Consider the following 24,513-nt stretch of genomic DNA (forward strand, 5'->3'; position numbering starts at 1 on the left):
AATAACACACTTTAATACAGGGTTTAGGTCATTCAATCTCACACAGACACACATAGGGACACTCCCTCCCACTCCTTCCCTCCCCAGGACCCCCCCCAGCGCTCTGCCTGGGCTCTGCACTACTCTGACTCAGCAGCCAGCTTTCCTCCGAGCGATATTGGTCTGTGTGTGTGTGTGGGGGGAGAGAAACTGGAGCAAGCTGTGGCAAGAGAAAGCTTGCTTCTCTTCTCCCAGAGAAGAGTTGAATTCTGAGTGATTGGTTCACGAAGGCAGCATCACACCGGCTCTCGTATGTAGAGCAGCAACAGATGAGCAACCATTACAGTCGCCTGCTTGGTTGCAATACAATATGGAGGGAGCAGGCTTGATTGACAAAGGACTAAATGGTTCAAAGTGAATACATTTATCGATCAGAATGGATTGAATATTGATTTTGAGGACATGTTCTGATGGTTGACTGATGATTCTGGCACAGAACGCATACAGTACAGACTAGTCTGAATATAGGTTACCTGGAGGAGGCATTGGACAAAAATGTTCTACTAGTGCTAGACGACCACATTACCTTAGAAAGTGTATGAGGGGCTGCTGCTGTTCTCTGGGCTCAGAGTGGGTCTACAGCCCACTCCGCTGCTCCATGACTGGAACAGATGGGGGAAAACCTGAGGGAACACAGAATGGGAGAGGATATGCTTAAAGAATGTGGTCAAAAAACACTTTACATATCACATAGCTTAAATACAGTCAGACTCCTGATAAATGCATTGGTGCTTCGAAATGTTGTGAAATTGTTTGCACTTATCCAACGCGCACTTATCAAGGAGTTGGCTGTATAGCCTAGTTGTGATTCTCCACAGACCTGCGTTCAATGAATATTTGAATGCTTTTGGATATACACTGCTCAAAAAAATAAAGGGAACACTAAAATAACACATGCTAGATCTGAATGAATGAAATATTCTTATTAAATACTTTTTTCATTACATAGTTGAATGTGCTGACAACAAAATCACAAAAATTATCAATGGAAATCAAATTTATCAACCCATAGAGGTCTGGATTTGGAGTCACACTCAAAATTAAAGTGGAAAACCACACTACAGGTTGATCCAACTTTGATGTAATGTCCTTAAAATGTCCTTAAAACAAGTCAGTCTCAGTAGTCTCAGTAGTGTGCGTGGCCTCCACGTGCCTGTATGACCTCCCTACAATGCCTGGGCATGCTCCTGATGAGGTGGCGGATGGTCCCCTGAGGGATCTCCTCCCAGACCTGGACTAAAGCATCCGCCAACTCCTGGACAGTCTGTGGTGCAACGTGGCGTTGGTGGATGGAGCGAGACATGATGTCCCAGATGTGCTCAATTGGATTCAGGTCTGGGGAACGGGCGGGCCAGTCCATAGCATCAATGCCTTCCTCTTGCAGGAACTGCTGACACACTCCAGCCACATGAGGTCTAGCATTGTCCTGCATTAGGAGGAACCCAGGGCCAACCGCACCAGCATATGGTCTCACAAGGGGTCTGAGGATCTCATCTCAGTACCTAATGGCAGTCAGGCTACCTCTGGCGAGCACATGGAGGGCTGTGCGGCCCCCCAAAGAAATGCCACCCCACACCATGACTGACCCACCGCCAAACCGGTCATGCTGGAGGATGTTGCAGGCAGCAGAACGTTCTCCACAGCGTCTCCAGACTGTCACATGTGCTCAGTGTGAACCTGCTTTCATCTGTGAAGAGCACAGGGCGCCAGTGGCGAATTTGCCAATCTTGGTGTTCTCTGGAAAATGCCAAACGTCCTGCACGGTGTTGGGCTGTAAGCACAACCCCCACCTGTGGACATCGGTCCCTCATACCACCCTCGTGGAGTCTGTTTCTGACCATTTGAGCAGACACATGCACATTTTTGGCCTGCTGGAGGTCATTTTGCAGGGCTCTGGCAGTGCTCCTCCTGCTCCTTCTTGCACAAAGGCGGAGGTAGCGGTCCTGCTGGGTTGTTGCCCTCCTACGGCCTCCTCCACGTCTCCTGATGTACTGGCCTGTCTCCTGGTAGCGCCTCCATGCTCTGGACACTATGCTGACAGACACAGCAAACCTTCTTGCCACAGCTCGCATTGATGTTCCATCCTGGATGAGCTGCACTACCTGAGCCACTTGTGTGGGTTGTAGACTCCGCCTCATGCTACCACTAGAGTGAAAGCACCGCCAGCATTCAAAAGTGACCAAAACATCAGCCAGGAAGCATAGGAACTGAGAAGTGGTCTGTGGTCACCACCTGCAGAACCACTCCTTTATTGGGGGTGTCTTGCTAATTGCCTATAATTTCCACCTGTTGTCTATTCCATTTGCACAACAGCATGTGACAAATACACAGAAAATAACTATATAATCTATTTTAACCCAGATCTGATTTTCTCAAGTTGTTAAAGCAAACTATTCCTGCACATAGGGGAAACACTGGTTTTATTCTGCGTTGTTACAGCATTAAAAAAAAAAGATATTTTTTGAAATCGCAAACAAAAACCATGATTTAAAAAAAATAAGAATGGAACCGAAACGACCTCAAAAAGTACTAAATCGCTCAGACTAGAGTATAGTGCAGTCCTATCATACACTGAGTTGACAGGTGGTGGGAACATCCTCATCCACAAAGACACAAGAACAACCCTGTTCTGGCACCTAGCTAGAGTCTGGTCATGTTGTCAGTGGCCAAACACCACAACAACACGTTATGAATACCCACCCAGACAAAAATCAGCCAAGAGAAAATAGACTATTATTCAACCAAGGACCCCTGACCTCTTACTCAGAGAACTAGTTCCTCTTTTCTCCAAACGACTTATTACTGTTCGATACCACAAGCCTCAGGATAAGGTTTGGTATAAAAAGATTGAAAAATAAAGGAAAGTGATATTGTGCTTCTTGTGAGTGTTGCTGCATGATTTATAACAAAAACTGACGCAGGAGGCAGGAGCCTCGGGAAAGTTAAGTCCTCAACTCTTCTCCTCAGAGAGACAGTGAGAGAGAAAGAGAGAGAGGGGAGAAGAGGAGAGGAGGATAGTGGTCAAAGGGCAAGAGAGGGAACGAGAGGGGGTCCTATATATTGGGTGATGTAACTAACAGAGCTAGGTCAGAGAAGGCCTCGTAGCCAATGGCAGGAGATGGCCTTCAGACACTGTTATTGGTGTGTAACCGTGTGTGTGTGCGCGCGCGAGCGAGTGATCTATGGGCAGAACAGACAGTGTACCCGCAAAGACATCTTTCAGACACTTATTGGCTAACAGAGACACAGCCTGGCTGAATGTGTCTGAGTGTAACGGATGTGAAACAGCTAGCTTAGTTAGCGGTGGTGCACGCTAAATAGCGTTTCAATCGGTGACGTCACTTGCTCTGAGATCTTGAAGTAGTAGTTCCCCTTGCTCTGCAAGGGCCGCGGCTTTGCTTCGTGAGTGACTGTTGTTGATGTGTGCAGAGGGTCCCTGGTTCGCGCCCGGGTATGGGCGAGTGGACGGTATAAAGTTATACTGTTACATGAGGACAGATAGGAAAGAAGGATGGTTGGTGTGTGTGTGTGTGTGTGTGTTTGTCAGTGTCTTCGGTAGGCCACAGAGACAGTGATTTGTTTTTGGCATGGCCTACTATGTGAATTGAAGCAATTGTTCACGATGGCTTGTTACACATTTTTTAGCTGGCACCCTGCATCTAAGACCACAGCCCAGCTGTGCAAAAAAATGTTATTTAACAGTGATAAAAAATGTGTTTAGGAAACTGCTTTTTTTTACAATGAGTTACCAATTAAATAAAAAACACTATTTTGATCAAATGTATTCACAGGCTACTATTTCATCATGAGAATATAGACCCAACACAAATCTAGGGCCAACTGGTCATTAGTTTGATTTACTATCATTCAAACCGACAGGTCGTTCGTTTGATTGGCATCGTTGTCATCCAACCCCTCTGTGTAGTTAGTTCGATTGGCAATGTCCGTTTGGGCAGGTTGCTATGGACAGGCAGGCACTGCTAGTGCTGCTGCTGACAGTGATAGTGCTGTCAATGGTGCTGAATATAGTGCGTCAATCATCGATACTCATCAAGCAGAAATACAGTCTACACTTGTAGCCTACTGCCAGGCCATTTTACAGAAAAGGCAATTATTGTAATCATAACACTGACAATTTATTTATTTCAATCACCCACTAGATGATGCTATGCAAGCTCTTCCATTTTGCTAGCTGGAGAGACACCAAACCAGTTGCATTTCGTTTAGTTTGACTTGTTATTAGATTGACACGTCTTTGCATATTTTATTTCACCTTTATTTCACCTTTATTTACCCAGGTAGGCTAGTTGAGAACAAGTTCTCATTTACAACTGCAACCTGGCCAAGAATAAAGCAAAGCGGTTCGACACATACAACAACAGAGTTACACATGGAATAAACAAACATACAGTCAATAAGAGTAATACAGTCAATAATATATATAAAGTATGCTAAAGCATTATTTTGCCAGCATCAGAAAAGCTGTCTGTCCTGACACGTTCATATGGGCCAGTGGAGATCGCTATTCAAAATTGAAACAATGATGCAAAGGTGAGGAGGCAAACAGCAACATTTGTACAAGCCCACGTTATTGCAAACCAAATGTTAGGCTAGAAGTAAGGAGAAATAATGCTTTTCACAGTTGAGATCAAGTTAACAAATTGCCTGGCTGGGCTGATGGGACAGTGGATGCACAGGGATCATACTCAGAACAGAAAACAAGTAGCCTATTTTTGTGTTGTAGGCCTACCTGTTGTAAAACAGTTTTTTATTTAACTTCTTGGATATAGGGGGCGCTATTTTAATTTTCGGATGAAAAACGTTCCCGTTTTAAACAAGATATTTTGTCACGAAAAGATGCTCAACTATGCATATAATTGACAGCTTTGGAAAGAAAAAAAACTGACGTTTCCAAAACTGCAAAGATATTGTCTGTGAGTGCCACAGAACTGATGTTACAGGCGAAACCCAGATAAAGATCCAATCAGGAAGTAACACATTTTTTGAAACAGCCTCATGCCAATGACTCCTTATATGGCTGTGAAGCAGCTAGGAGTCAGCTTACGTTTTCCACGTTTTCCCCAAGGTGTCTGCAGCATTGTGACGTCTTTTTAGGCATTTCCATTGGAGAATGGCTGTAAGAGACCATATAGGGCGAGTGGACGCATGGTGTCTCCCGGAGAAAACGTTGCGTAAAATACTGAGGTAGCCATTTTTCCAATAGTTTCTTATGAGAAACCAACTGCCTTCACGGATATATTATTGAATACATATGTTAAAAACACTTTGAGGATGGATCCTAAACAACGTTTGCCGTGTTTGTCGATATTATGGAGCAAATTTTGAAAAGAGTTTGGCGTTATAGTTGAAGTATAGTTGAAGTATTTTCGGTCGATTTCTCAGCCAAGCAGCCAACCAAGTTTTTCGCCTTCAAAAATATTATTTTTGTAAAAAAGGAACATTTGCTATCTAACTGGGAGTCTCCTGAGTGAAAGAATCTGAAGTTCTTCAAAGGTAAATGATTTAATTTGGTTGCTTTTCTTATTTTTGTGAAAATGTTGCCTGCTGCCAGCACAGCCTAGCATAGCATTATGACATGCTAAACTTACACAAATGCTAGTCTAGCGTTGGCTGTAACGCATATTTTGAAAATCTGAGATGACAGTGTTGTTAACAAAAGGCTAAGCTTGTGTTTCAATATATTTATTTCATTTCATTTGCGGTTTTCATGAATAGGAAACGTTGCGTTATGGTAATGAGCTTGAGGCTATGATTATGCTCCCGGATACGGGATTGCTCGACACTAGAGGTTTTAAAGCAAGTCTTAAAATGCGTCTCAACCAATCACAAAGCTTGTTTTGACCAATGCTTGCTTTTTGACACACCTGTACCACATGATGTAGGCCTACAGTTGATTACAGCATGTACAAACATGGCAGTTAACTCTGAGTCCTGTTTTGGTGCCAGCTGGGATTTTATAGAAGTGACTCATCTCAGATAAGGTGAATAATAACACACACAGTCTCCTGCTACAAAGCAGAATATTTTTGATTTTCAGAGCAGTCTGAGCAGCTCACATCTCAACAGCTTAGTGACACTGTGAACATAATATCCCTACTCTATGAAGATTCACTACAAATCATGGGAGTTAGGCTAAAATAGATCTCATTAAACGCTCTAGGATCAGTTTTGCCTTTTAGATCATGATGAATACACGGAGGACCTGATCCTAGATCAGCACTACTACTCTGAAGCACTGCATTTATGAATACAGGCACTGCCCCATGACTTCTACCCAATAAAAGGCCCACCTCTACAGTTCACTTTACAGTAATATACCTATACTATGAGTGACCGCTTCACCAGGGGTTAATATAGCTACTAATAGTGTGTGTGTGTGTGTGTGTGTGTGTGAGACTCGTTTCAAGAAACTAGGCGTATGCCGCACGTCACTACTTCACAGGAGAGGCATTTTAACGTTAAAAAAATTAATGTTATCAAAATACTTTTTTAGGCAGAAATCCCTTCTGGAACGTGAACTTTCATGAATCTTAATAACAAACGTGTATTCCATCCATAAATACTAATACAATTGTTAAATTGCAAACCTGGTTGGTTAAGCATGTAGAATGCTTTTGTAACGTGAGCTGTTCAGTATGTGTTGCCAGTCCTTTCAACCACGCCGTTTTTGAAAGGTATAACATTAGCCATCGAGAACGACAAAAGTTTTGCTACATTCAGTGTGAACCGGAGTGACTTGACACAACGCTGGCCAAACAAGATGTAGCTACAAACAAAACAGAGTTAAATGGTTAGTCTGCCGTGAAGTGTTCATCCATGTATACAGGTAAGAGTCGAGCTACATTTTCAGTTAGAAGTTACTAATTTTGTCAGAAAGTCATTTTTATTGCAATGTAAAAGCTACTGTTAGTTAACTAGCAAACGATAGCTTGCTGGCTCGCTAGCTAACATTACTTGTATGATCTGTGTAGTAATATTATTCTAATCAGAAATCCATTTGCATTGCTAGTTATAGCCCAATGTTAGCTAGCTAATATTGAACCTAGTTTGTTAGCTTTAGCTACATGCAGATTCACACAACAGCTATGACAAACCGTTTGTATTGGTAGTAGTATGAGTTGGGATTATGCCGGTTAATTGTTTAGCTAGCTAGCTACATGTCTAAACAAGACTCCACTTTGGCCAGATTATTACATGACCCATCAAATTTGCCAGGTGTGTCTGGTGGTGATTAAGGATTTTCGATTGTACTTCATGAACGTGTGTACATGTCTAGACAATAGTGACCCATCCACTAAGCTAGATGGAGCTGGAGGGGGGTTATAGCATTTTCTTCACCCATCAATTTCGACAAGTGTGTCGGGTAATCTAATAATGATCAATAATTTATATCTGGACACTTTGTTTTTGATATTGCAACCCATTTCACTGTACCGTTTATACCATCTGTATCCTATGCATGTGACAGATATGCTATATCAAATCAAATTAGTTTGTGTTTACCACATGGCCTCATGTGAATCCTTAAATAGATGGGTGGGGTTAAGGCTTAAGAGGGTGTAAACGATGCTGAATGGGTGTAGACAAAAAAAAGAGCTCTCCAGTAGGTGTTCCCAATAATTCAAGGGCCATTTTCTCAAAAGTGGGGTGACAAGTTTATCAACATTCAAAGCAGAATTACTTTCCCATTGTTCCTCAACTGCAGTGTATGACATGTAACTTTCTAACTTTGAGTCTCTACTTTTATCCGATGTAAAAATAAAAATAAATATTGCAAATGTTCCTACATAAGACCAAATCAAGGCGGTCGGTCACATATATATGATCCATCTAAGTGGCAATATGCAATATTCAGTCCTGGCCCAGCTTAAAAACGTAGCTGCTCTGGCAAGGCTCTAGGGACTGCTCCATGTTCTTTAACACCTCCCATGCAACACCTCGTCTCTGGGAGCATAGGCACTCACACACTCGGCATAGGCATAAACACACACGGTCTCACTCACACAAACGTTAAACTTACCGGGCCACTATCCCCCTCCATCTCTCACCCTGAGCAAAGTGTAGTTGGATATTAAAGCCATAGAGCTTCTTTAGGGTCAGAGAAAAGATGACCTCTCAATTCCAAGTTGAGGTCGTTTGTTGAGATCAATATGGCTGTGGTCATCATTTTGGAATACAGGGTGTTATCCTGTGCTTGTGCTGTGTGTGTTTACATGTGTGAATAAGTGCAAGACTAGTCAAACGGATACACAGTACACCCACATACAACAATGTGATTGGCTGAATGCGGTGTGTGCAGGGTTTGTGTGTGTGTGAGTGTGTAGTGTTTTAGTGTATGTGAGTAAGTGCAAGACATGTCCTCAAACGTAGAGTACACACACAACATGAATGAAACAAACAAGCAAAGTGCCCCATCACTCCACACCCAATGGAGTAAATATTTAAACAATCACTCACAGCTAGTTTTACACATTCAGTTGAGATTGTGTCCCAGTGCCATTCACAGTGGATCATTACACATTTAAAGAATCAGGGAGGGCGAGAAGGGATGGAGGAGAGAGGGATTTAGAGAGAGAGAGAGAGAGAGAAGGGGAGGGGAGGGGTATGGACAGATGGAAGGCAGAGGGAGAAAGTGGAGGAAGCGAGAGAGAGAGAGAGCGATATGGATGAAAAGGAGGCAGAAAGAGAAAAAAAGACCACGCCATCATACCTGATCAAGCACCTATGACAGGCAGGCAGCCGTAAACAGCTGAGTCAATAGGGAGTGACGTGTGAGGCGGGGTGCTACTATAATTACAGTGCTACTACAGTACTGCTGTCCTCATAGAGTACTAAATATACATTGACCCTTACTCTGGTCTAGACCCATTTGATCTGTGTCTAATCTAAAAACGGTAGCCCAACCTTAGTGTCAGGACACACTGGGTGAAAGGGGTCCATATCAGGGGATATCTTTACATGACACATTTTTTATATTCTAGAGCCTTCAAACTCAACTCTGGACCTCGAAGCCAGCTCCACTGCATTTTCCATTGTTCCCCTCTTATCAGGGACTGATTTAGACCTGGGACAGGTGTGTGCAATTAGAACAGAAAACCAGCAGGCTCTGGACCTCGTGGGGTAAGAGTTGAATACCCATTAATGAGAATACAGAACATTTCCATAGTTGCAGTTTTGTGAATGTGCACCATATCCTGACAAATTCGGAATCCAGATGTGTCTTTTAGACATACAGTGCCTATAAAGTCTACACCCCTTTGAACTTTTTTCTCATTGTTGTGTTACAAAGTGCGGTTGAATTAGACGTAATTGTAATTTTTTGTCATTGATCTACACAAAATACTCCATAATGTCAAAGTGAAAATAAAATCCCAATTATACAAATGAATAAAAATGTAATTAATAAAATAGCTGCATAAGTATTCACTCCCTTTTTTAGGCAAGTCTAAATTAGTTCAAAAGTCAAATTTGGCTTAACTCACAATTATATGGCATGATTTTTACATTTTTATCATACACACAGTGACTTCAGGAAGTATTCAGATCCCTTGACCGTTTCCGCATATTGTTTTGTTACAGCCTTATTGTAATATTGATTAAATAGTTCGACACACACAATACCCCATCATGACAAAGCAAAAGAAGGTTTTTAGAAATGTTAGCTAACTTACCATAAAAAAACAGGATATGTCACATTTACATAACTATTCAGAGCCTTTACTCAGTACTTTGTTGAAAACACCTTTGGCAGTGATTACAGCCTTGAGTCTTCTTGGGTATGACATATTTTGGTAGTTTCTCCCATTCTTCTCTGAAGATCCGGTCAAGCTCTCTCAGGCTGGATGGGGAGCGTTGCTGCACAGCTATTTTCAGGTCTCTTCAGAGAAGTTCAATCGGGTTCAAGTCCGGACTCCGGCTGGGCTATGCAAGGACATTCAGAGACTTGCCCTGAAGCACCTCCTGCGTCATCTTGGCTGTGTGATTAGGGTCATTGTCATGTTGGAAGGTGAACCTGAGCCCCGAGTCTGAAGTCCTGAGCAGGTTTTCATCGAGGAGCTCTCTGTACTTTGCTCTGTTCATCATTCCCTCGATCCTGGCTAGTCTCCCATTCCCTGCCGCAGAAAAACATCCCCATAGCATGATGCCGCCACCACCATGCTTCACCGTAGGGATGGTGCCAGATTTCCTCCAGGTGTGTTAATTGGCATTCATGCCAAAGAGTTCAATCTTGGTTTCATCAGACCAGATAATATTTTTTTCTCATGGTCTGAGAATCTTTAGGTGCCTTTCGGAAAATCCAAGCGAGCTGTCGTGCCTTTTACTGAGGAGTGGCTTTCGTCTGGGCACTCTATCATAAAGGCCTGATTGGTGGAATGCTGCAGAGATGGTTGTTCTTCTGGAAGATTCTCCCATCTCCACAGAGGAACTCTGGAGCTCTGTCAAAATGACCGTCAGGTTCTTGGTCACCTTGCTGACCACGGCCCTTCCGACCCAATTGCTCAGTTTGGCAGGGCGGCCAGCTCTAAGAGGAGTCTTGGTGGTTCCAAACTTCTTCCATTTAAGAATGATGGAGGCCACTGTGTATTTGGGGACCTTCATTGCCACATACATTTTTGGGTACCCTTACCCAGATCTGTGCATCAACACAATCCTGTCTCGGAGCTCTACGGACAATTCCTTCGACCTCATGGCTTGGCTTATGCTGTGACATCCACTGTCAACTGTGGGGCCTTTTCTAGACAGTTGTGTGGCCTTCCAAATCATGTCCAATCAATTTAATTTACCACAGGTGGACTCCAATCAAGTTGTAGAAACATCTCAAGGATGATCAACAGAAACAGGATGCACATGAGCTCAATTTATTTAGAGTCTCCTAGCAAAGGGTCTGAATACTTAAGGTTTCTGTTATTTTGAATACATTTGGTAAAATTTCTAAAAAACTGTTATCGCTTTGTCATTATGGGGTATTGTGTGTAGATAGCTGAGGATTTTTTTAAATCAATTGTTTTTATCCATTTTAGAATAAGGCTATAACATTATTTGGAAAAAGTCAAGGGGTCTGAACACTTTCCTAAGGCACTGTACACACACACACACACACACACACACTCACATACACAACATATTGAGAGAATGGCGCTGGAGGGGATAGCTGCCGTTTTATGGGCTCTTACCCAACTATGCTGTTTTGTTTGTAACTTATTTTGCACCTCTCTTATGACCGAAAAGAGCTTATTGACATGAGAACAGCGACTACTCGCCTTGTAGTGGATGAAGAATATATCTTTAATGAGTCGGCCGAGAGGGATTTACTCCAGACATCTGACGAGGCCCTCATCCCCGTCATTCGCAGGAGAAAAAGACGGAGATATTGCGGAAAGAGATTGGGGTGCCTTGTAAGGATCTGGCGACCAGTAGCTAATCTGCCATCGGTACAATTGGCCTTTGGTACAATCGCTGGATAATAAAGTGGACAAACTACAAGCACAGAGTTGAAGTCGGAAGTTTACATACACTTAGGTTGGAGTCATTAAAACTCGTTTTTCAACCACTCCACAAATTTCTTGTTAACTTCTTTGGGATAGGGGGTGGTATTTTGACGTCCGGATGAAAAGCATGCCCAAAGTAAACTGCTACTCAGGCCAAGAAGCTAAGATATGCATATAATTGGTAGATTTGGATAGAAAACACTAAAGTTTCTAAGACTCTTAGAACTGAAATGGTAGGCGAAACCCCGAGGACAAACCATCCCAAAAATGTTTTTGCATCCTACCACTGATTTCAATGGCTGGCACTTTTATAATAGGGCGAAATCATGCCCGATTGCAGTTCCTAGGGCTTCCACTAGATGTCAACAGTCTTTAGAAAGAGTTTCAGGCTGGTTTTTGGAAAAATTAGGGAGAAGTAGTTTTTCTAAGGCCTCCCATTTTGGCTGTAGTGTTCCCATGCGCATGGCCGAGATACCGGAGATAAACAAAAAGAACGCGCTAAAGACAATAACGATTCTCTGTCTTAAATTTGATTGTTTATTTGCGTATTAGGGAACCTAAGGATGGATTATAAACGTTGATTGACTTGTTTGGATAAGTTTATTTGTAACGTTTGGGATTCATTTTGTATGCATTTTGACCGATGAAAACTAAATGGATAATTGACTGAACCGCACCAGCTAAACTGAGTTATGGATATAAAGAAGAAATTTATCGAACAAAATGACCATTTGTAATGTAACAGACCTTTTGGAATGCCAACAGAAGATGATCTTCAAAGGTAAGGCATATAAAATAGCACTATTTCTGACTTTCGTGTCGCAACTCCCTGGTTGAAAATGATGTGGAATGCATTTGTGTGCTGGACACTGTCCTCAGATATTCGCATTGCTTTCGCCGTAAAGCTTTTTTGAAATCTGACACCTTGGCTGGATTAACAACAAGTTAAGCTTTATTTTGATGTTTTGCACTTGTTATATCATGAAAGATTAATATTTATAGTAATTTAATTTGAATTTGGCGCTCTGCCATTTCACCGGATGTTGCCAGGCGCTACCGTCCCACCTATCCCAAAGTTTTGGCAAGTCGGTTAGGAGATCTACTTTGTGCATGACACAAGTAATTTTTTCAACAATTGTTTAGACAGATTATTTCACTTATAATTCACTATCACAATTTCAGTAGGTCAGAAGTTTACATACACTAAATTGACTGTGCCTTTAAACAGCTTGGAAAATTCCAGGAAATGATGTCATGGCTTTAGAAGCTTCTGATAGGCTAATTGACATCATTTGAGTCAATTGGAGGTGAACCTGTGGATGTATTTCAAGGCCTGCCTTCAAACTCTGTGGCTCTTTGCTTGACATCATTGGAAAATCCAATGCACAAAGTAGATGTCCTAACCGACTTGCCAAAACTATAGTTTGTTAACAAGAAATTTGCGGAGTGGTTGAAAAACAGAGTTAATCACTCCAACATAAGTGTATGTAAACTTCCGACTTCAACTGTAAGTAGTTTTTTGGGGTATCTGTACTTTAATTTACTATTTATATTTTTGACTACCTTTACTTCACTAGACTCAAGAAAATGTTGTACTTTTTACTCCATAGATTTTCCATGACACGCAAAAGTACTCGTTACATTTTGAATGCTTAGCAGGACAGGAGAATAGTTCAATTCACACACTTCTCAACCGAACATCCCGTATTGCCTCTGTTCTGGGAGACTCACTAAACATACATGCTTCGTTTGTAAATTTTGTCTAAATGTTGGAGTGTGCCCGTGGCTTTCCGTAATTTTTCTAAAAACGGTGCCATCTGGTTTGCATAATATAAGGATTTAGAAATTATTTCTACTTCTACTTTTTATACTTAAGTATATTTTAAACCTAATACTTTTAGACTTTTACGCAAATAGAATTTTACTAGGTGATCTATCTTAGTAGAAAATGACTCAAGTAAAAGTATCTTTAGGAGGGAAAAGAAAGTGAGAGAGGAGAAGAGAGGGAGGAGAGAGGAGAGCGAGAGGATAGGAGGGAAAAGAAAGTGAGAGAGGAGAAGAGAGGGAGGATAGAGGAGAGCGAGAGGATAGGAGGGAAAAGAAAGAAGGAAAGACAGGAAAGACTGAGAAGGAAAGAGTGAGAGAGAGAAGAAGAGAGGGAAGGAAAGGGGGAGAGGGAAGGATGGGCAAGGAATAGAGTTAAGGAGGAGGAGGGAGAGAGAAAGGAGTGATGCAAGATTTGGGATTGGGAGAGAAGCAGGGAGTGCATCTCAAAGTCCAAAGTAGCACCTCCTCTCCCTCTCCACATCTCCTCTCTCTGGGTAGAGGAAGCAACATTTCATTGTTGAGATGCATCCAGTCAGAGAATCCATAGGGCACTGATAGTGGGCTGTAGGGTCATCTATTTCAAGATCTACTATGAACTCCTCCATGTTCTGTTCTTTTTTTCTTATTCATCTACTTACTGTCTATTGATTAGCTTTGCTGCTTTACATTTATTCTGCACTGTTGATGGCGAGCGGCAGGTAAGCATTTCACTGTACCGTTTACACCCGCTGTTTCCTGTGCACATGATGAATCAACTGATTCCATTTTTGATTTCATCAACAGCCTACACGGTGGTGTACATACACACTGCACAAGGGCAAGGCAGTAGATAGGAGTTCTGAATTCTGAGCATCTACTACCACCTCTGCTTAGCTGAATCACTGGCCTGACATACACACGATGGCGTGGGATTTGAAGATGACTTTTGCAAAAACACTCAATCTGTGTTTCTTGGAGTTGTGTGCTTCAACAACTAGTCATTTCCCCAGGAGAACAAGAGGGGGGGAAAAACACATCTACTTCCACCCCAGGGCTGGAGCTAACCTAGATTTGTCTTTCCAACTTGAATATACTAAATACAAAATAAGTACCCCATGTGTAGGGAGTGAAGGGGAGGCTTTATGGTTTCTCTGCACCTGCCCTCTCGCTCACCCTGCTCCTGTAACTATAGTTTACAGTCAGAGGCAGATGCAGGGCGAAGGGGAGCACATCTCTGGTCCAAAAGTCTCACACACAGTCACGCACAAACAGACACAGACACACACAGATGCAGGAAGACTCAGACTGTGTGTGTGTGTGTCTTGCACCAAAAAGTAAATGCACTGTAAAAGTAGAAGGGGAAAAAATCTGGCCTAACAGTTATTCTGATAAATGACAATAGAAATGCAGCCAGCCTCGACTGTCATCCTCTAAACTTTGTAATTTTCCACTGGCATCACACACACACACACACTAATCTGTTCACTCACTGACACACTTATTCCAGTTCGGTGTAACAGATCAAGCCAACACAAACACATCTCTCGCGGACTCCGCAAGTGAAGTACTAGAACGCACCCAGCATTGGAAAAGGTGCTTGGGGACTGGGGTTAGGGCTGTGACTGTAATTGAATAACCGTGTAACTGATTTGTGGATGAAGGCCGCCATGAAAATTATAATAACCGTCAAAACCGTTTAAATAGGCCTTTTATTCATTTGTATTAACTTTATCTTCACGTAGATAAGCTTCACCTAACCGCGTGTTTACTAATTATTATAAGCAATTGATTTGCTTCTATAGTCCATCTATTAAATGGTCTATAACTCCTCGTCTTTCCAACTGTCGTTTGATGCTCGAGAAGCTAATCCGCTAGATGTGCGGGGGTGTAGAAGCGCTAGCCTATAAGCCAGGGCTCTCCAACCATGTTCCTGGAGAGCTACCCTCCTGTAGGTTTTCAATCCAACCCCAGTTGTAACTAACCTGATTCAGCTTATCAACCAGCTAATTATATCAAATCAGGTGTGCTAAATTAGGATTGGAGCGAAAAACCACAGGATGGAAGCTCTCTAGGAACAGGGTTGGAGAGCCCTGCTTAGGCTTTGGCACTTCAGTAAAACAAATAGTTTGATGTGTAGAGTTTATTTTATACAATGCAGATTTTCATTGCTTGCTAGTAAATAAATAGATATTTTAAATGTTGGATGTGTCTGCCTATTCATTAATTATTCAACAGCAGTCGACAAGGTTGTTCATGCTTGAAGGCCTAGAATGTGCTAGTGTTGTGTCAAATGGACAATGTGCCAATCCTATCCAATCTGGTATGGTATAATTTGATACGGAATCTTTTCTTAATTTATAGACTAATCAACGCTGATAAATACTATAGGGAAAGGGGATACCTAGTCGTTTCGGTTGAATGCAACTGAATGCATTCAACCGAAATGTGTCTTCCGCATTTAACCCAACCCCTCTGAATCAGAGAGGTACGGGGGGATGCCTTAATCGATGTCCACGTCACTGGTGCCCGGGGTGCAGTTGTTGCTCAGGGGCACCTTGCCTGCGTGAGGATTCAATTTCATCTTCATGCCCATCACAGCTGTCTCTATATAACCTTCTTAAAAATGTCCTCGTCAATTTATATGATGGGCTACACTGATTTAGCATTATCCTATAATTTTTGGGGAATATCGTACAGAAAGGATTTGAAGCTAAGGCAAGGTTTTTAATACATTTTTGGGAAAGGACAAATGTGATTTGCTTTTGTATCTGAGTGAGTCGGCTTTGATTGATGGATGGTCCTTTTAGGTGGGTGTGCGTGTGTGAGTTTGCTAATATCGCCATTCCCGAAAGCTTCCTAAAGTAGGCCTAGCTTGTCTGGATTTCATCTTTGACCACAGGTGCCAGTTTTGCATTTCCTCTCTCATGAAATGGGTTGCAACTGAATGATCTGTCGCCAAGCTCCTTTCATAATTCATCCTATAGGATGCATAGCCTGTAAACTAATATTTTAAGAAGCACATTTTTCCAGTAGTATATGTTTTTTCTCCCATTGCTGCATCCTCTCTAGCCACTTTGAACATCATATTGCCACAGAGAATGACCACAGCAGCGTTATGCAAATTGATGAGAAAAGTAGAGGGAAAAACACATCGGACTTGGTGCGTCAAAAAAATCAGAATCTGTATTTTTCAGAATTCCTCTTCAATCTGACAGTTCTTAATTTGTATACTAGAATAATAATGAAATGCTACTGATATTAACAAAGTGTAAAAGTAAAAGTAAAGCTGCAGAAAAAAAGTTTATTTTTAACCCAACAGTTAAGTCGATGACTGTGTACATTGGCCTGGCTAATTACCCTAACCTAAAATTCCAAAACGGCTCTGATTGGGATGAAGTCAAAACTGTAGGCTATGATGATCATGTGTGTGTGTGTGTACTGCCTGTTTGTTCATGATTGCTGCTGGCGGGTTGGTAAACAAGCAGAGGCAGCAAAAGGGCAAAAGCTCAGTGTTTGTGTGGCCCGCCTACACACCCACACGTTGGAGCAGTCCCCTGACATGACACCCCCTTCGTCAGAGACAGGATCCCGAGGCCTGAGTGAACTCACGTCATCGTACGGGGGCGAACCACCGTCACAGATCCCAAAATATTCGGTGAACTTTTCACTGACAGTTTGGTTCTCTGGGAAGACGACCTTACCAAAACAGAATGGAAGAATAATTCATACATAAACTAGCCCAACTATTAGACTGATATACTCTCTCTTCGGGCCAAGACATTTTCCTGACTATGTGACAAACTCTTAATGCATGTGGGCTTGTTTTGTGTAACTGGCTATGGCCTAATACAGTGTGGAGGCCATTAGGCCACACTATGTATTTATCCATTAGTTAGGCTAAAGGTTATCACATGTAGTTTAGCCAACACCAGACTACTTACTCCTCCTACTGTCCAATTAGGCTACTGTCCAATCACGTCCTCCATTGCCTCTCCCAGGAGTAGTGACCGTTGATCAGGGGGGTTTGATGAATGGACTGTTTGTAAATCAGGGGTTGACTGGGCATTAAGCCAAAAGGTTGGCATGAGGTAAGTAGGTCTTAATGACATTCTAAAAGAGGTTAGGCTTTAATTGCCAAATCTCTCAATCACCATCCTAACCAGACCAATGGATCTAATTCACGAGCTGGCCATTGTCGTTTGAAATCCAGTTCAGCAGGATAAGAAACTGAAGTCCTACATTGAAGTCAATTCCTTTGCTCTGGGTAAAGAGGTCTAGGATCAGATTACTTATCCCTTGAATCCTAACCTTCACCAATACGGGAAAATGCACGGCTGACCCTAGATCAGTCGAGGGAGAAACTTCACTTGACCTCAATTTGCACATCAATTCCAGTTAATGAAGGAACTAGACTTTAGTAAATATGATGGGGAATTCGGAGCTGAACAAATTACCCCATGTTGCTGTTCTCTTGCTTTGGCTATTGAAAGTCCATGTCCGCTTCACTTCCTGAATTGACTGGGATTAAATACATTTGGGACTGACCAACCTCTTCTAGCCAGCCTGTCCAACTCTGCTACATCATTGCAGACAGAGCCACCTCAGACTATTGAGACGCAGCCAACCCGAGACTACTGCATTAATAGGGTCATGGAGGTAATTGCATTTTCCATTCTAACTGACAGGATCCATACAAGGAGGAAGCAAAAATCAAATCAAATTTTATTTGTCACATACACATGGTTAGCAGATGTTAATGCGAGTGTAGCGAAATGCTTGTGCTTCTAGTTCCGACAATGCAGTAATAACGAGCAAGTAATCTAACTAACAATTCCAAAAAAAACTACTGTCTTATACACAGTGTAAGGGGATAAAGAATATGTACATAAGGATATATGAATGAGTGATGGTACAGAGCAGCATAGGCAAGATACAGTAGATGATATCGAGTACAGTATATACATATGAGATAAGTATGTAAACCAAGTGGCATAGTTAAAGTGGCTAGTGATACATGTATTACATAAGGATGCAGTCGATGATATAGAGTTTTTTTTTTTTTTTTTTTTCACCTTTATTTAACCAGGTAGGCTAGTTGAGAACAAGTTCTCATTTACAACTGCGACCTGGCAGAGTACAGTAGTACAGAGTACAGTATCAACGTATGCATATGAGATGAACAATGTAGGGTAAGTAACATTATATAAGGTAGCATTGTTTAAAGTGGCTAGTGATATATTTACATCATTTCCCATCAATTCCCATGATTAAAGTGGCTGGAGTAGAGTCAGTGTCATTGACAGTGTGTTGGCAGTAGCCACTCAATGTTAGTGGTGGCTGTTTAACAGTCTGATGGCCTTGAGATAGAAGCTGTTTTTCAGTCTCTCGGTCCCAGCTTTGATGCACCTGTACTGACCTCGCCTTCTGGATGACAGCGGGGTGAACAGGCAGTGGCTCGGGTGGTTGATGTCCTTGATGATCTTTATGGCCTTCCTGTAGCATCGGGTGGTGTAGGTGTCCTGGAGGGCAGGTAGTTTGCCCCCGGTGATGCGTTGTGCAGACCTCACTACCCTCTGGAGAGCCTTACGGTTGAGGGCGGTGCAGTTGCCATACCAGGCGGTGATACAGCCCGCCAGGATGCTCTCGATTGTGCATCTGTAGAAGTTTGTGAGTGCTTTTGGTGACAAGCCGAATTTCTTCAGCCTCCTGAGGTTGAAGAGGCGCTGCTGCGCCTTCCTCACGATGCTGTCTGTGTGAGTGGACCAATTCAGTTTGTCTGTGATGTGTATGCCGAGGAACTTAAAACTTGCTACCCTCTCCACTACTGTTCCATCGATGTGGATGGGGGTTTAGACTACTGAGATGTACCCCACCCAAGACTATCATACTGGGGATATTGAGGTCATTGTAATTCCCATACTGGATCCCAGTCTTCTGATTGACAGCCATGGTTTGACACGGGGCTGCCTTTGCAGTTATAGATATTGAAAGGAACATCAGACCATTTGATAAGTACTCATTCCCATCAGTGTGGAAAACAGCTCAACTGTATTGCCATCGACTAGGACTGGGCAATGACCCTAGGTCTGTTTATGACGCTATCAATTCCCAGCCACATCGATTTTCAACAGCCCTGCAAACGAGATACTGGCGAGTGGTGCAGTATAAAATCTGCCCCATGTGAGTCCGTCACTGTGTATGGATTAACTATGAATTACACCCACTGTGTCATGGCTAGGGTTTGGTTTCAGACAGCTTCAGCATCCACTGACAGGCTGGCTGCTACAAGCCTGCCTAGCTCTGCCAACTACCAACTGCAAAGCTGATACAGTACATGGGGGAGGAGTAGACACACAGTCCCATGGATGCCCCTGACACAACCGTAACAAGTGCTTGTGTTGAAATGTCTACAGAAGCCAGTGAGTCAAGTTGCTGCTACAGCTCCCACTAGGCCATGTAAAATGCATGAGAAGAGTGTGTGGATGAGCAAACACACACACACACACACACACACACACTGGACAGTACTGTGTACACACAGTCAAACACAAACACTCCTGTACACACTATATTATAACATACACCTACACAATTTACACACAATTCCACTTGTGTCCCAACACACACTAGCACACTAACTGATCTAGTTTCAGAGAGGAGGAGGAAGGGGAGGGGGACTGGAGTAGAGGGCTGCTCTGATGCTAAAGCCCAACAGGATTTTCCAATCAAGAGAACCAGGAAGATTAATAGCGGTCTGCTTGCACGGCTGCACCTCAAATGGCACCATATTCCCTGTATAGTGCACTATTTATGTCCAGGACCCATAGCGCTCTGGTCAAATGCAATGCACTATATAGGGAACAGGGTGCCATTTGGGATGCAAATCGTGTTTCACAGCGAGCACAGAATCAAGCGCAGCGCAAAAAGACAAAACCCACCACAGTACAATCCCAGGGCAGGCTCTGGCATACACGCAAATCCAGAGCCGCTCATGAGCTTTACACCATTAAATATTTAAAATATCAAATGAACAGATACTACACTTTGGCTCGACACATTAGATCAGTGTGTTAACGGGGTCAATGTCCCGCTGCAACGAGATGAGGTGTCACGACTAGATCTGTCACGACTAGATCTGTTCGTGTGATTTGGGGTTTGGTGGAGAGGGTGGCGTAACTAGGGCAGGATGAGAGGACAGGAGTTGGATTTCATTGACTGATCCACAGTATGGAGGTCAGTAAGGAGAAAAGGTTGGACCTAGAGTCCATCTCAATAGTTTAATGTCGCTTTCCTCACCTTTCCCTGTACTGATCGGAACACACACTTGATAGCGCATTGATACTAGGAGTGAATCTCAATAGTGTCTTCTTTTTCTCTTCCACACAGGATATGGGACAGCAATATGGAGGACAGCACTAGAACCTATTGGGAATTTACAGTCAGTTTCATAAGTGCAAATGAAGGAAAGGAAGCAAAATGTATAGTATTGAGACGCAGCCCCAGATTCTCTCTCTCTGCCTTGTTCCTGAAGTGGGTGTAATGATGTCATGCTGTGACCAGCCACTGAGCTCTCAGAAGGGTTGTGATTCATTGGCAAACATTTATGAACTACCATCTTTTCAGCTCTATCAACTTTATAATATGCTGGATGAAGTAGATTTATAGCGACCCTTCCAACAAGGGGGCAGACATTTTGAAAAGAGGCAGTTGATTTTGGTTAAAAAAAAACAACATTATCTGTAGACATGCAAAATTTAACTGCCAAAAAATCCCCTGCAACTTCCTCCTTACGTCTGTCAAACAAGGGAAATACGTGTGGTGTGCACTCTCATTCAATTTGCAAACAAGCATGTAAGCGAAGATGCAAACAAGCATGTAAGCGAAGACGCAAGTCAACAGACGAGTTTGACCTGAAGAGAAAACGTACCATTGAAGTGGTTGGTTGTGAAAGCAAGGTGCAAGTGTTGTGTGTTGCGCAAATGAAAAGGATCGAGACATGGCCTAGGCATGACGATGTAGCAAGCCTTGCCTACATCCTTGCATTAGTTCTCCTATAAAAATATATATAAGAATGAACAATAAAGAACAAGAGAGAATGATCAACACAGGCATAAAAAGACAAATGAAGAATGACAGAACAGAGAAAGATGAAGAGGGAATAAAATAGACAAAAGCGTGCACAAGAGAGAGAGAGAGATGGTGAGAGAAAACGAAAAAGCTACAGAATGAAAGAATGAGAGAGAGAGAGAGGGGTGGGAGGAAACGCCAAAAAGGAAACATTGCATCTAGGCCACTGAGTCATTTCCCCCGTGCTCTTCTGCGCCGCCTGTTTCTTTAATATACACTGACAGTATAAATTATGTACATCATGGTTAGGAGTTTACAGGGGAGAGAGGAGAGGGAGAAGGCCCATGGGTTTAGGACTGGGATTTCAGCTTTTATCCCTGTAAAGTCTGCCTGCAATTAATTTGGGAATTAATGCAAGCTCAGAACTCTACAGCTAGGAGATTCTCTTTTTTCTCACAGCTGCACTGTTTCGGTTTCATCCCAGCATCATCGTGTCTCTCAATAAAACGGTTAGAATTCAGCCCTGTGGTGCTGTGTGAATTTACGTATTATTTGACCCACAATGGTTTCTAGGTAGGCTAACACCCAGTGGTAGTAGTAGTAGTATTGACTGAAGTATGATTCTAATGTGGCATTGTGCCGCTGTAATTGTGCAGTTCCCTGGAAATGATTTACGCTAGGAAACATCATGCGAGGGGTAATTTACTGACGTGTAATACTGAGGACCATTACATTAAAAAAATCAATACGCTTCAATAAGCTGTAGAACTGTATTTAACCATGGAGTCTTTAAATCTAAGGCACTGAAATATTGATGGATCCCTTTAAAATTATTAGCAGTGAGTGAGTGACACCGGCCTATACAAAGACACTACAGGCATGGACTTCCTGGTATAGTGAGTACCACTAGAACCCCCCTTAACCCCACTACACCCACCCATCTTCACTGCACACACAAACAGGGACATGCACACAATTCTCCTTGTGCGCTCAGCCGTCAAAACATCTTTTCACCTCAGTGAGTGTGTGTGTGTGTGTCAGGGTTTCCGTTAGCCAGTAAACTGCCAGCTTTCGGCAGATACAAAAAAAATTAAAAGCTGGTAAATGAAACTGTTGCAGAAAAGCCCATGCATAAAAACATGGTGAGTAAAGACAATCAGAAATCAGACCTCCCCAAATGGGCACTTTGATACATTCCCGCCAGCAGGCCAGGTACTTCTACGCGTGCTCAGGCACACGCGCTCCCTCGACATTATCAAGACAGAGAAACCAGACATGCTCATTGCTCACATGGAGCAAGCAAAAGACAACAACAAAAAAAAAAGGTACACATTTGGAAAAGATTGTTATGAAATGAACCAAAACGTGTTTCTCACAAGTGTAGCAGGTGGTGAACTCTGCAAACAAAGTTTCCACTCAGAATGAGAACGGTAAATTAGAAATGAATACAGGCAGTATGTAACCAAAGGACGGAGATTAACGGTACATTTACTATTTATGACATATGTAAATGGCGAACTGATCAAAATAAACAAAGGGCAAACAATTCACACAATGAACACGCAAGAATTGACGGCAGACAGCTGAGCCATTCTGGAGAGAAACTCGCCTATATCTTCGCCACACCCTTTTTCTTCTTGCTTGAAAATGTTTAATTATACTCAAGACACACTATCTTCACACAGATTTTATATGCTTTTCAGTAACAGCCGCAATGAAATAATCAGCTAGGCCTATTCCTACGAACGCTTGCCAAATAGGCATAGGCCTACGAGCTTGTGATTTGAAACAATCCACAACAATTTTTTTAAAGAAGCTAATGATCCTCGACTCCTCTGTGGCCAAGTCATGCTTTCTGGTGAAGTACATAGACAGGAGTAATTATATAATTGTCAAATTTATTACAATTTACTTCCCTATTGGGCCCACTATGCCATTTCTCATGTTATATTGTTTTTCTTACGTTGTCCAGAATCAAAAGGCAAAATCCAAGTCATTAGTAGCAACCCATCCTAGTTGTTGCATCTTTAAATAGCCCTCCTCTCTTCTGGTCAGTGTACAGCCAAGCCAGTCAGCTGTGAAGTGCCAGCTCTTGTACACATTAACCTTTCTCCGTTGTCGGCTATCCTCGATATCATCACTCTGTGGCCCATATTTATCTGTTATAACCGCTCTGGTGTCATCCTTTCTGCCTAGCCAACCTTCCACCTTTCCTCTGTCAATTCAACACAACTGTATTTATCCCAACATGGAAAATTAAGGGTGAACCTCTTAAAATGTAAGTACCCATATTTGGGGACCCTGTTAGATAAAAAAGAAATTTAAAAAATTCAGTCTGGTATGAGAAGCAGGGTGTCTGCGGAAGCTGAGTATCTTGGCTATTGACTGGTGCATTCAAAATCTTTTGTGACTTACTACCATATATGGGCATAATAATGTATATGGGCAGGCCGACCCAATGACCTCATTTCAAGATGGCTGCTACCTACATTCCGGGTAGCGTTGTGAAGCATAAACGAAATAAACACGAAATACGTTGGATACACACCGAAAGCCGGGACTCCACAGATCATAAGGATATCTTCTCTGTCTGCCTGTGACCTACCGTTATTGATCACCAGCCCAAGAGTCAAAATATTTATTTTATACAAAGTTTTCACCAAATAGCAAACATCTTACAATGTAAGCTTCGATTTGGTCTGTGCTTGAGCTATAGCTCAAGGGGGAGGGGGTATCAAATGAATCCTTAAGCTGGTAGGAACAAATCTAGCCTATTGCCAATGTTATCTGATGACGTATGACTTAATAGCAATGTCGAACGTCCCCTGAGTGACTATCTTTGAGCATCAAAAATATGATGTTGCCTGCTTACGCACTGTAGGCATCCATTACACAGTGTATTGGCTACTATGCACATTGACATTCTTGTAGCCAATGACATAAGCTTTCCAGGGATATACCTATGACCTGGATGGGACAAAGCAAAGCAAGGCCTAGTACCGGTTATGCGTAATGCAAACTATCGCTACCTGGCTCAGAGAGACTTGGAAACGTCCCGCGACCACACCTGACATCACTTAGTAAAATATCT

General features: G+C 42.5%; 1 protein-coding gene across 2 annotated transcripts in view; it reads right to left on the minus strand.

The window, feature by feature from the left end:
* Positions 1–24,513, minus strand: part of taok3a (TAO kinase 3a) — a 105,296-nt gene that overhangs the window by 47,310 nt on the left and 33,473 nt on the right. For both annotated transcript variants that reach the window (XM_024418227.2, XM_024418228.2), the window contains exon 2: positions 566–662. The gene's annotated coding sequence lies outside the window, so the exon portion shown is untranslated. The remainder of the gene's footprint in view (positions 1–565; positions 663–24,513) is intronic.

Source organism: Oncorhynchus tshawytscha, linkage group LG04, assembly GCF_018296145.1.
Source record: "Oncorhynchus tshawytscha isolate Ot180627B linkage group LG04, Otsh_v2.0, whole genome shotgun sequence".
In the NCBI taxonomy this organism is placed as follows: domain Eukaryota; kingdom Metazoa; phylum Chordata; class Actinopteri; order Salmoniformes; family Salmonidae; genus Oncorhynchus; species Oncorhynchus tshawytscha.